Below are 15,075 nucleotides of genomic sequence, written 5' to 3' on the forward strand. Positions count from 1 at the left end.
AAAAATGTATTGATTATTTAAGCTCTGAATGTCTCAATTGGCAAAACCACATTTAGAGGCACTAGTGTTGACCCATACATTAAAGAACAGAGAAGTCAGCCATAAGAAATATTGTATGGGCCACGTCTTTCCTTGAGAAGTGTGGTTTTAAAATGACATCTTAACAGAGTCACCATCAGCTGGGTGTCACAATCCTGTGGACCAACCATCCAGATACGCCAATATTAGAATTGCCGCCCATGATGTTTATCGGTTACCTCAGCATGTGTGGTTAATCAAAACGGTTACTGCCATCAGCCGAAGCATTTCTTTAGGGACAAGGCCCTAAGTAAGCTCCTGCTCCCACCCGCACGACAGTTATTTATACTTAGAAAAATGGGTACAATGGGCCACTTGAGGCCTTGAGTCAGAAAAACACAGATCCAGACTAGAAATTAAGTATTTAATTCAAAAATATCTTCAAAGCTTATAGTTACAAAAAGGTTACAAGATTATAAGATTTTAAAAAGATTACACAGGTTATAACAACTTCAAGAAAACAAATAAAAAGGGAACAAAGATCAGATCACCTTGGACAGGGTTGAACGATGGTGGAAGTGAGGACTCCTCCTTGAGCTAATCATTTCTCTTGATTTACCTCACTAGAGTGAACTCAGTGTATTGAGTGCTTCTCATACTTAAGCAAACTTGCAGTTACTCTCTGCCTCCACCCTTGGGATTAGTTTAACCCTCCCAGGACCATAATTGATTGATTGTAAAGTTGTACTATGGGTACCCGGGTCCTCCTCAGAAAGGACAGGTGCTCTTATCTTTGTTGTTGTACTGTGTTTGAAGTTTGAGACCAGGCCTGTTTTAACAGCATGGATCAGCTTTACAACCTGTTCAGGAAAAAGATTCACACTTCCATTGTCATAGTGTCTCTGGTGGCTTTACCCTTTGTTGTGTTATAAACAAACCCCAGTCTCTGATCACTGTTCCACACAGGGCCCCAGGGATATTAACAACTTGTCCCTGGAGTTCTGTGGCTATAAGCAAATACCTGCAAGGTAATTAACTTCCAACCATTTGTCATCTAAAGACATTTTCCTCTATACAATATATGTGACTAGTTGTGCCATATGAAAATGACATGTTCATAACCTGGGGTACGCTATACCATCCCCCTTAAATAGAGTTTGTCAATGACATTCCCCTTGTGCAATATACATTGATATACCATGCAATTTAAATAATATCATTTTTTAATTATGCTCATTCTGATATGAAATGGGTTTTCGCTACAGGGGGACTTCTGAGACTGGAGTCCATGGACAGAGAGAGTGGCCCACCCCAGGATCCTACTCAGTGTAGATGGATGGATCTATCTATTAATGTGGCATGGGGACAAGGCACATGTGACGTCATGATGCCACCCGAGCCACACCACTGTCAGATGGAGGAGTTGGCCAAAGCACATACAGGACAGCTGCAGCCAGAAAACAGTGGAAGGTGAGTGTCTGGTCTGCGAGGGCTGTCTGAAGAGACAGAACAGAGTTGTTTAGTGAGACAGAAATGGGGCTGGCTGGAGTGACAGAAGGAGGTCTTGCTGGAAAAACACTAGGGAATCTGTCAGGAAAGACAGAGGTGACCAGGCTGGAGTGAAATAAGGGGTTTGACTGGAGAAACAGAAGGTCTGGCTGGAAAGATAGATGGTGGTCTCGCTGTAGAGACAGAAGGGGGATGGCTGGAGCTGGAAAGACACTAGGGGCTGGAGCGACAGAAGGGGGCTGGATGGAGCAGGAGAGACATTGCGGGGCTGGAGCTGCAGAAATACAGGGATGGAGGTGAAGAGAACTGGGGAGAAGTGACTGGTGATTATTAATTACCAGGATTATTGGCACTTTACTAACTCCTTTGCTCCCCAGCTGTGCTTCTGCACACGTCCCATTGATGGAGGAAGATGGGGTCACCACAGTTAATTTGACCTCTGGGGGACGAGGGGAGGAGGTTTTGCCTTTTTTGTCAGTTGCAGGTCCCACAATTTCTGACGGAAGACCCAAATCTTAATGTCTTTTTCATAAAACTAGGTTTACACCATTAATATTGCAGTATGTTTTGGCATGGGAAAGCAAACACCGATACATACTGTATAGGTAAAACCACTGAGTGCTTCTAAGAGTTACATGAAATTCCTAAAATAAAATAAAAAATACATGCTGGAGGCTTTTTGGGACTTTTCCACTGAGACTACTGGTTCCGAAACTTGATGGTATTTATTACATTGTCCATGCAAAAGTTGACCTAATGTAGTGTCTTGTTGGGAAAACCCAGTGTATTTATAAGTGCATATTTTACTTTTAATGTGAGTGCACTTGAGTATTAATTGTTTATCACTTCCATCTGTTGTTGCACTAAGTTCTTCTCTTTTAAGTTGCATGTTCCAAAGTGGAGTCACTCTGTGAAAAGAAGAGATCGTTCATTGGGCACCTGAAAAAAATTTTGGCTGAAGTTTGGGATCAAATCCCTTTTTGGACTCTCCTTTTAAATAGAAGGTTGTATTTTTAATTGTGTATTAAGAATCTCATGTAACCATTATAAGCACCCAGTGGGTTTAACTATATTTATCAGTGCTTTTAAGGTTTTGTAAACCTTGGTATAATCCAGGTTGCCTTTAGAGGTTTACTGCACAAAAAAGAGGTGCTATTTGAATTCTATGGCAATGAAAATAAAACAGGTGTAGAAGGTTACCCTCCATTATCAAATGTTTCTTCAAAATGTTAGTTCTTGTGTCAGTTACAAATTTGTAATGATTTCAAACATCTAAAACAAAAAAGTACCATTAATTAATTATTGCAATGCAATTGCCTGAGTTTCTGCTACATCAGTAGTGTCTGTTGTTTCCCTAAAGCAATTTAGCTAAAAATATACAGTATAGTATGTGTTCTGATCACTGCTAGCTTCCCTAAATGGACTAATAAAGACTGACTGAAGGAGACATTTTCCAGGTAATAACTCAATGGAGCAAGCCCATTCTTGATGGTCAAGTAGAGACTCTGCAGCTTTCTTGCTGAACACATTGCTAAAGGATTAATGAGGAAGAGGCAAGGAGTTGACGGATAATGGCACTTTGAATCAACCAAGGGCAGCAGCATGTAAGCAAAGACAAGGGAGATGCATAATAACTGTATTAAGAGCACATAGAAGGATATTAGCACAAAACTGCATTGTTAACATTGGATCTGATGATGATTGATAGCAGTAGAAATTTTGAGTCCATCTATTTAAAGTATACTGAGTGGGGACAGAAAAGGCATGTTAGAAATTCCAAACTCTGCAACTATCATGGCTGTGATAAAAATCCCATTTGCTTCGGAATCCAAGGACAGAAGGGACTCTGAAGACTTGTTACTTGACATCAATACTGTAATGTGGCATCTTCTTTTGGTGGGTAGTGAACTGAGCCTAATCTGTCCACTGATTGATCAGTTAGGCTTTCCCATTTTCAAAGCACTTGGAACAATTGGCGAGAGGGTATCCTGGCTCATCACAATACAGACAGAGCTTGATTCTGAACCTTCTTACTTGCTCCTTAGTAGCAAAAGAAAAATGTCCCAATTTGCATGGACTCTTCAGGGGTCACAAGAGGGACTGAGAACCAAGAATCTAATCTGTAGTTGGAATGAGGAATGCTTTTTTGAGCTCTTTCCTTGTGACATCGATCCACTTTGATGCAGATGAATATCAAATCATCCAAGAATGATGGCAGCTTTTTCTGATAACCTGAGCAAGGAGGCGGCAACAAGAACCTCTTTATTTCAATGAAGCTCTGAAGCTAGAGTTCTGAAATGTACAGCATATTGTCCCATGAATTGATTCTCCTTTTCCAGGCACAAAATTGTGGAGTCTGCAGACATCACTTGTACAGTCTTGTCAAAAACCTTTTTAAATTCATCAAGATAATTCACAGTGTTGTGTATCAGAGGATTAGGATGTTTACTATACTTGTAGAATTTTTAAATACCCAGAGTAGAGACTTTCATCAGGTGGTATTCGCCAGGGTCCCCTGCAAAGGGGTTTGGCCATTACTGTGCCTGATATGCAGTCCCTGACTAGGTTCCTAATGTACAGAAATGGTGAACTCTGGAGAAACTGAAGGCAGACCATAAACTAAGCACTAAGAGGCATACTGAAGAGCGACCTTCATAATCTAGTCAGGACCAGGTGAGGAATGATGCACCAGGGAACAGGCAGAATCAAGGCATAAGAATGCCAACATTGTAACCAGGAAATCAATAGAAGCACCGATGAAGCAGGAAAGAAAAATCATCAGATGGACTGAATGAGAACACATCTATCCCTTTAGATTTTAAACAGAGCAGCATGTGCATTCCTATGTGAGCTGAAGCCACATGTAACAGCCACTTGGAGCAGAGAAGATAGACCAACAACTCTTGCAGCAGCAGAGAAGGGAGCACTGGCAGCAGAGAGAAACTTCACTGTGGTGGTCAGAGGAAATCCAGAACCCTCCTACCCTAGAGCCATTGCAGCCCCAGAGGACATGGTAAGTAGGAGTCAGGCTTGGGTGCTAACATCCCCCAACACACACCTCTAGGACTGGACAGCAAACAACCCACAAAAGGTTTGTGGGAATATTTCTTGTGGAATTTGCATACCAGTTGAGGGGCATGGACATTCAAGGATTTCAACCAACATCTCTACTTAAACCCAAAACCTTTCCAGTTTACCAAGTGCTCAAGAAAATCATGGGAGATCCTGGAGTTCAGGAGTTGCCTTACTTCATATTCTTCCTCATGGTCAACTGAGATGGCAGGAGGAGGGCAAACCAAATTATAATTACAAATTTCAGAAAAGAGATATGAAAGACACTAGGGATTATGAGTGTTGGTGGGATTTTCCATCCGATTACTGGCACTTACCTGGATACCTCTACATTCAGTAGTACCCATCCACACCAGAGCCGGTCGATGTAAACCTACTTGTAGAGCCCTGACATAGTTTTTTGTTAAAAATGTCTATATAAAGACATGATATATTAACTTTTCATCATTTAAAGTTTTCTGGCCACATTACGATTATTGAGCTAATGTTTTGTTTATTTGAGTGGAATCCTTTAAGAATGAGAGTAAGGCTTGGTTCAGTGTAGCATATAAAGCGACCTCAATTGCAGTCACTTTCCTAGCTTGGAAAACAATGTGAATATTTGCCTGATTACAGAGTTGCCTAATTTATGCAATTACAATGCCCACATCCATCCACTTCTGAAAGCAACCATCATCACTATCAACATACATTTGCACAGTCCTATCCTAGGTGCGAAAGATCCATCTGAAATCGAAGAGTTCTCTGCATACACACAATTCTGCATAGCATGCACTTCCACCCCCACACTAAAGTACTCCTATTTACATTAAGTATGCCGCCTACTGTAGTTACACTAAATCGACCAAAGGTTGAGATACAACTGAGATCCATACAACTCTGCATCACCTGTAGCTGCTGTATTTTGCATGTGCAGGCTCTAATATATGCAAATCTTGCTAAAAAATCATGAGATCTGTCTGCAGTCAGACTTGATTGCAACTCAGGATATGGCCTACTCCTCTAACTCACAGTTTCCCATACTCTGCCAATATACAGTAGTCCATGTTTTAAGGCTATCCCTGATTGAGTTCAGATGGATAATTCAAATTGATTGAGGTACTGATTAACTCACCTATGCTCATACATGGATATCCTTAAAACAAGGACTGTAATGGAGGAGTTTGGAAACTGCTCTAACTAGTGTTTATATTATGTGTGTGTCCATGTGATAGAGGATTGGTTCTCAAACTCAGTCCCCAGAACCCCAAACAGTTCATGTTTTCCGTGTCTTCTCACAGAATCACAAGTGAAATAATAAGTTCCACCTGTGGATCTTTTAAATTGTGTCAGTGAGTAATGAATAAACCTGCGCTCCTGCTAGGTGACCTGGAAAATGTGAGGATCAAGTTTGAAAACCACTGTGATAGCAGTGCTAATTCTGACAATGATTTTTAATTTCATTTTAGTTTCAGTCACTTACTTAGAATTGTAGGTGGTTTACAGCCACATTTTAGTCTTTATTTTTTATTATTATTATTATTATTATCATCCTTTATTTATATAGTGCCACAAGGGTTCCGCATCGCCCAATTACAGATTACATAAATAATAAAAACAGAAAAACAATGACTTACAGATGAAGACAATATAGGACAAGTACAGGGTAAATAAACATAGCTACATCAGCAGATGACTCTGAAATAAGTACAGTATCAGGTGGCAGAAAACTGCTGGATTTGGTGCAGTTGAAGATTATTAAAGTAAGAAAAAGGATAAGCACATGAGGGAAGAGGGCCCTACTTGTGAGAGCGTACATTCTAAAGGGGAGGGGTAGACAGACAGGTGTGACCCAGATGGGGTACATAGAGTGCGTGGAACAGAGGGTTAGGATGAGATTTGGCTGGGTTTGGTGAAGAACTAGGTCTTGAGACCCTGTTTGAAGTTTTGTAGAGAGGTGGAGAGTCTGGAGAGTCTGAGGGGGAGAGGTAGGGAATTCCAGATAAAGGGAGCAGCACGTGAAAAATCTTGGAGGTAGGAATGGGAAGAAGTAATCAGTAGGCAGGAGAGGCAGCGTGCATTAGCAGAGCGAAGAGGATGGGTGGGAGTGTAAAGGGAGATAAAGTCAGAGATGTAAATGGGAGAGGAGTGGGTGATGGCTTTAGTGAGTGTGAGAAGCTTGAAATGGATTCTGGAAGGGAAGGGGAGCCAGTGAAGGTCTTGTAAGAAAGGAGAGGTGGACATAGGGGGTAATTCATACCTGATCGCTGACTAGCTGTTTTTTACAGTCCTGCGTTTAGTGAGGAAAATGAGCCGGGCAGCAGTATTGAGGATAGATTGGAGTGGAGAAAGGTATTTGTCAGGAATGCCAGTCAGGAGGAGATTACAGTAGTCCAGTCTGGAGATGACCAGTGAGTGGATAAGAGTCTTAGTAGCATCCTGGGTCAGAAAGGGTCTGATCCTAGAAATATTTATTAAATGAAAATGGCAGGTTTGTGAGAGGTGCTGAATGTGTGGTTTGAAGGAGAGGGATGAGTCAAGGATTACTCCAAGACAGTGCATTTGGGGACTAGAGGAGATAGTAGTGCCATCAATAGATAATGAGATTGTGGGAGGTGAGGTTATGCGGGAGGGAGAGAAGATGATCAGCTACATCTTAGACATGTTAAGCTTAAGAAAGTGCTGGGACATCCAAACAGAGATAGCAGAGAGACAGTTGGGTATACAAATGAGGAGAGCAGGGGAGAGGTCCAGAGAGGAAAGATAGATTTGAGGCTCATCAGCATAGAAATGATATCAAAAGAACTCAAAAGAACTAATGACCTTCTCTTTTGAGGATGTATAGAGAGATAAAAAAATAGGACCAAGGACAGAACCTTGGGGTACACCTACAGTTAGTGGAAGTGAAGGGGAGGTGGAGTCATGAGAGGAAACAGACATTGAACAGTTTGAGAGGTAGGAAGACAGCCAAGAGAGGGCAGTATCATGCAGACCAATGGAGTGAAGGATTTGCAGTAGGAGAGGGTGGTCCACAGTGTCAAAGCAGCAGAGAGTTCAAGAAGAATTAGTAGAGAGTAGTGGCCCTTAGATTTGGCAGCATGGAGGTCATTGCAGACTTTTGTGATGGCAGTTTCAGTGGAGTGGAGAGGATGGAAGCTAGACTGGAATGGGTCAAGCAGTGAGTGTGAGGAAAAAAAAGAAGTAAGGCAGTTGTAGACAATACGCTCAAGGAGCTTGGAGGCAAAAGGGAGAAGAGACATGGGTTGGTAGTTGGAGAGAGTGTTTGGATCAAGGGTAGGTTTTTTAATAATAGGAGAAATGAGTGCATGCTTGAAGGCAGAGGGAACAGTGCCTGATGAGAGGGAGAGATTGAGAAGATGGGAAAGATGGGAACAGGCAGAAGTAGAGAGGTAGCAGAGGAGGTGGGAGGGGATAAGGTCAAGTGGCGAGGTGGTGATGGGAGAGGAATGAATGAGGGCCATGGCTTCCTCACCAGATGCATGGAAGATAGATGTTAGTGTTGGTGAGAGGGATGGGGAGGGGTGGTAAGGGATGGGAGAAAGCTGGTTGCTGATGGTCTGGTGTGATGTGATGTCCTGACATATGGAGTCAATTTTGGATGTGAAGTAAGTGACAAAGTCAGGAGCACAGAGTGAGGAGGGGAGACAAGGTGGAGGTGGGCAGAGGAGTGAGTTGAGAGTGGGGCAAAGAGGCACCAGTGGTTGGAAGACTGGAAAGAGATGAGGTTCTTGAAGTATGACTGTTTAGCAAGAGAAAAGGCAGCACTGAAGGATGAAAAGATAAGTTTGAAATGGAGGAAGTCTGCCTTATAGCGCGATTTCCTCTAGTGTCGCTCAGCAGTATGTGAGCATTTTTTTAGGTATCTGGTGCACTTGGTGTGCCAGGGTTGAGGTGTTAATTTGTGAGGGTGAATATTGGTTGGTGGAGCGACAGAGTCAAGATCACGAGTAAGGGATGCATTGTATATGGAAATGGCTTGTTCAGGGCATGAGAGAGAAAGAGAAAGATATATTAGGAGAGAGAAGTGAGTCAAAAAGGGAGCAAAAGGAATGTGACATCAATAGCCTCAATGTTACGCTTAGTGATGGTAGCCTTGGGAGGTAGAGATGGGGAAGCAGAGAGAGATAGGTTAACGGAGAGCAGGTGGTGGTCAGAGAGGGGCAATGGGGAGTTGGAAAAATAAGAAACATCAAAACAGTGAGTGAAGACCAGATCCAGTGAGCTTCCATTCACATGGGAGGATGAAGAGGTCTACTGGGAGAGACCAAGTGAAGAGGTGAGGTTAAGGAGTTTAGAGGCATTGGATTGTGTGGGGATATAGATAGGGTTGTTGAAATCACCTAGGATAATGGAGGGAATGTCAGAAGAGTGAGGAAGCCAGGAAGCAAAGTTGGGGGTCATTAGAGTGATTGCAAGTGCAAAGTATCAATGTTCGATACTTTGCACATGCACAGGACCCAATCTACGTATGCACAAACAGGACCTGCGACGTAGGAAGCAGGAAGGCAGCAAACTGTCAGTGACTGACAGTCTGCTGCCATTCAGGGGGTGGGGAGGGGGGGGGAGGCTGCAACAGCCTTCATTTGTGAAAACAGAGTTGTGTCTTTGCCGTTTAGGGGATTGAAAGAACCGAGAGATCAGACTTCCTGGCATCTGCAACAGGCGGCTTGTGCAGCACCATGGTGCCCGATGGTAAATGAGAGAGCTGATACTGCATCCTAGGATGCAGGTCAGATCACTACTGTAGATGGATGTGCGGTGCAGTGAGGCAGGTGAGGCAGAGCCTTTGATGTCATTCTAACATTTAAACCAGAGTTTTGTCTGTATAAAGTATATGACAAATACAAAGAATTTATTTTAAATATCTTCTTTGTATTATTCTAATCATTTTTATAGTCAAAACTCTGGAGTAAAAAGTCTATGACAGCACCTGTGTATAATGCCCACATGTATATACCGCTGCACCTGTGTATAATGCTCACATGTATATACAGCTGCACCTGTGTATAATGCCCACATGTATATACCGCTGCACCTGTGTATAATGCTCACATGTATATACCGCTGCACCTGTGTATAATGCTCACATATATATACCGCTGCACCTGTGTATAATGCCCACATGTATATACCGCTGCACCTGTGTATAATGCTCACATGTATATACCGCTGCACCTGTGTATAATGCCCACATGTATATACCGCTGCACCTGTGTATAATGCTCACATGTATATACCGCTGCACCTGTGTATAATGCTCACATGTATATACCGCTGCACCTGTGTATAATGCCCACATGTATATACCGCTGCACCTGTGTATAATGCTCACATGTATATACCGCTGCACCTGTGTATAATGCCCACATGTATATACCGCTGCATCTGTGTATAATGCCCACATGTATATACCGCTGCACCTGTGTATAATGCTCACATGTATATACCGCTGCACCTGTGTATAATGCTCACATATATATACCGCTGCACCTGTGTATAATTCCCACATGTATATACCGCTGCACCTGTGTATAATGCTCACATGTATATACCACTGCACCTGTGTATAATGCCCACATGTATATACCACTGCACCTATGTATAATGCTCACATGTACATACCGCTGCACCTGTGTATTATGCCCACATGTATATACCGCTGCACCTGTGTATAATGCTCACATGTATATACAGCTGCACCTGTGTATAATGCTCACATGTATATACCGCTGCACCTGTGTATAATGCCCACATGTATATACCGCTGCACCTGTGTATTATGCACACATGTATATACCACTGCACCTGTGTATAATGCCCACATGTATATACTGCTGCACCTGTGTATTATGCCCACATGTATATACTGCTGCACCTGTCTATAATGCCCACAAGTATATACTGCTGCATCTGTGTATTATGCCCCTATGTATATACTGCTGCACCTGTCTATAATGCCCACATGTATATACCACTGCATCTGTGTATAATGCCCACATGTATATACCGCTGCACCTGTGTATAATGGCCACATCTATATGTATATATATATATATATATATATATATATACAAGTAGGAAAGAGGCACAGCACTCCAAGGCGACTTTAAAACATGACACAAACGGCAGAGCTTCAGCAACGTTTCAATGTAATCCACATTGTCCTCAGGCCATGTATATACTGCTGCACCTGTGTATAATGTCCACATTTATATACTGCTGCACCTGTGTATAACGCCCGCATGCACCCTTGGGCTCATATATAATGTGTAAATCTGGCTCTGGTACTAGCCAGCGCCTCCTCAGCCATTTACTTCACCGCACATCCCTGCTATATATATGCACAGCCAATCTATACCTGTCATGCCTGTATACGTGTCTCAGTCTTTTTCCTTGTAAGAGGACATACAGGTGTTTGTAGATCTAATTTGCTTCAGGTTATATCCTTATTATAAGAAGCTTAGCTGGAGACTCACCTTATTTAATAACATATTTATAATATATTTGCGGGTGGGCTATTTAATATATTAGTGGTGCTCTAATGGGGTGCAAACTGATATAGTGGTAAATTGGGAGGATACAGGAGCATGAGACACTTGTAAGGAGACCAAAGCTTGTCACATCGGGACCAGAGCTTGAAGTGCAAGGTGGGGCAGACGATATGGAGGTCTTCACAAGCCCTCTATCCTATCTATGCCCCCCATAAAACTAGCCACCCCCTATGCAGACACCCCACACACTACTGGTCACACCTCCACATCGCTATTCACACGGCCACAGTACCACGCAATAGGCCCTTCATAAATTTCAGCTCCAGGCCAATGTGGACCTTAATCTGGCACTAGTCTCAGCTAGTATAGCATGGCTTGACATGTTCTCCACTGTTAGAGATTTACAACTCTTAGAGAAAATAAATGTTCCCTATCTGGTAATGCACTCACATTTTCAAGATTCTGAAGGCATTTAATTGTAATAGTTAATTAGCAGGTTTCGCCATGCTGTACGAGACTCTAGTTGCTATATACACATTATATTGCTTCAATCAGTATTCAGAGAAATTTGGATTCCTACAGTGCATCCATTTTTCTAGTTCTACCTGAAAGAATGGATAATAAAATAAAGATGCTGTTAAATGATATGTATTATTTTTATTTATTTACACAATACCTTAATTTTGATAATTTTAGCCTAATCATTGTGTCACATTATAAAGAGCAGAACATGCAAAGGTAACAATATCAGTACAAAAAAATTAAATGTCACCCTGACATCTCTCTTGGAATGTATCCATTTAGTTTCAATTTGGATGCAAACAAACAACTGTCAGAGAACAGATGCATTGAAGCTAAGCTAATAACAACAAGCCTCATTTATGCAAATGAAAAAGAAAAAAAGAGATTTGTTTCTGTGATTTTTCATTTCACACCTGAATGAGAAGCGTAGAATAAAGCCCCATAACAGATGCTCTTTTTAGATAATGTCATGCTGTAATGTTTGCGAACTACGTGTGTCAACTAGTTAAATCAATGCCATGTATGTTTAACTGGTGTTTAGTAAATTACTTCCAATCTGTGTAAGTCACAGAAAAGGACTAAAAGAAATAATTAGATTTTGCAGTTGTCATAATCTGTTTGAGTTGGCCTTATTATCTACTAAATTATTCTCCCAGAGCTATTTTTGGAATCTGTCAAACATGAGCAACCATAAAATCCATACATGCAAATATAAGGACATTGCATACAGTATATGAAATATGATATAGAATATTTGATTCTGAATATACACATAAAATAAAATGAAACAAGTTAGTTGAATCTGGTAATTAGATTTTCCTTTTTAGGGACATTTAAAATAATAACTTCAAGTACAGATATCTATATATACTGTACATGGGGCTTGCACTGCAACATTTATTTAAAAAAAAGTTATTTCAACTTTCATAAATACTTGCGTACAACTGAATTGCTGAAACAATTGTCAGAAAGACAATGGAAGAGAGACACAGACATGCAGACACAGAGATGGTGGTCTGATGCTACTTCTTAATGACATTTTCCACAATGCATTGACAATATCATGCAGTCTGTCATCTATTACTAGGGGGACTGCATCACCTACTGTAGTTATACACAACAGCTTGCATAATAATGTCAGTGCACTGTGGAGAGTGTCATTAAGAGGTAGCATCAGACCACCATAGCCAAATCCCTTGACTAATGATTATGTAGTTCTCTATTACTTTGAACATGTGGTACTGTACATAATGTGCAGATGTTACAGTAAATGTATTTATTAACAATTTCTTATATGGGCCCTTTGTTCGCTCGTTATTTTCCTTCGCATCGGTGCGATTTTCCGCTAACTGCGCCAAGTAAATTTGCTAAGAAGTTTGGTACTTTACTCACGGCATTACAAGGTTTTTTCTTCGTTCTGCTGATCGTAGTGTGATTGACAGGAAGTGGGTGTTTCTGGGCGGAAACTGGACGTTTTATGGGTGTGTGTGAAAAGACGCTGCCGTTTCTGGGAAAAACGCGGGAGTGGCTGAAGAAACGGGGGAGTGTCTGGGCGAACGCTGGGTGTGTTTGTGACGTCAAACCAGGAACGACAAGCACTGAACTGATCGCACTGGAAGAGTAAGTCTCGAGCTACTCAGAAACTGCAAAGAAAAATCTTTTCGCTATATTGCGAATACTTCGTTCGCAATTCTGCTAAGCTAAGATTCACTCCCAGAGGGCGGCGGCTTAGCGTGTGCACTGCTGTGAAAAGCGGCTAGCGAGCGAACAACTCGGAATGAGGGCCATAGTGCAGTGTATTCCGCTGCACTTTACAATTGGAACAACGTAATATAAAGTGTGTGATGTGAGTGTAGGAAGATCTCTCAAGTAGCTTGGAGGGGCATGGGAGCTGAGAAATGGGACAGTAGTTTGAGAGAGAGTTAGGGTAAGAATTTAGGTTTTTTTTTCAGAATGGGAGTATTCACTGCATGCTTGAATGGTAATGGAAAGATACTAGTAGAGAGAGAGAAAGAGAGAGAGTACAGATTTAAGGGTGGGATGAGCCGGGAGACAGAGCATTACTAAATTGTAAGGGTATAGGGTCAAGAGGAGAGGTAGTAGAGTAGGAGAATGAGAAGAGTGTAGCACCTATACTTCATCTTCATTTTCAAGTTTTGTTTTAAAAACAGCATCAAAATATACACAATTTTGTCTTCGCCTACCTGTCATGATTATGTTATCTTTGTTGAGACTCAATGGCTGGACCATGGTCTGGCACAATTTGGGGTAAAAAAAAATGGGCACCATAAATGAGCAAAGAAATATATAATTTTAAGAGCTAAGTTATTAAGCTCTTTATTTTCTAAGGAGAGCCGTAACTAATTTGCATTTATCCGAAAAATAACCAAAAATTAACTCTCGTGCTAGTCTAAAGGAAAAGTTAAAAGATCTAATTAAGAAAATGTAAAAAAAATTATTACAAGATGCTGTGGATATAGAGACTAAACCCACTCTAAAGAACAAATAATAGAAATAAAGAGCATTGAGGACCAGCCCTAATAAAAATATATGCTGACAACTAATATGGCAAAATGAATAGTCAAGACACAATATAAAATACAATTGATATATGTTTAATATCTAAAACACAATATGTAGTATGAAGATATTTCACCTTATATTAATCAGTATAAGACTTGATTATATACATAAACAGCGATGGTCCTTTGATAAAAAATATATCACACACTTAATTGGTTGAATAAATAAATACAGGTATATATGAGTGCCAATTTAAGTTCAGTATAGTAATAGATGCGAGTGCTGCACAATTATTGGAACAGTCTGTGGAACTACAGGTCCCATAATAGAGTGAGTACTTGCATGAATGCAGTTTGGGGACAGGATCCTTTTTTAATGCTTCAGTTTGCAGTCCGGCTTATTTGTATCAAATCTCCCCAACAAGGTACAGTGGTCATTAGCACCCCTCTCCATCCCAGAATAGGTTACTATACTGCTGCTGCTCCACTTCTCTTTAACTACTATATCCATCACTCCTCTGCTACCGCTGCGACCACAGCATCATGGATCAGCTGTGTTTCGTCCAGGCTTTTTCTAAAGGTCTTTTCTCTTTGATAAAGCCCCCTGTTAAGTGGGCAAAATGTGAGAGCGGCAATCTCACACTGGTGTGTGCCATATCGGATTACATTTGCCCGATGCCTGTGAGTGACTTTATTGTCTTAACATTATCCTTCACTCTGATCCGTGACGTTTTGGTAGGATATAGTGGCTGAGGAGGGAAGCATTTAGCATCCCGACAGATGTGATACCGGCAGTAAATATACAAACAACGGAATCCCAAAGGAGAACGCAATGCCGGTGTCTACATACCGATGTCACTCGGGATGTTGCCGTCACATAACCGACAGCCAGCATCCCAATTGTCCTCACAGCGGGACGCACTGGCATCCTGCCTCGGGTG

This window comes from Pseudophryne corroboree, chromosome 6 (assembly GCF_028390025.1).
Source record: "Pseudophryne corroboree isolate aPseCor3 chromosome 6, aPseCor3.hap2, whole genome shotgun sequence".
NCBI classification, from domain to species: Eukaryota; Metazoa; Chordata; class Amphibia; order Anura; family Myobatrachidae; genus Pseudophryne; species Pseudophryne corroboree.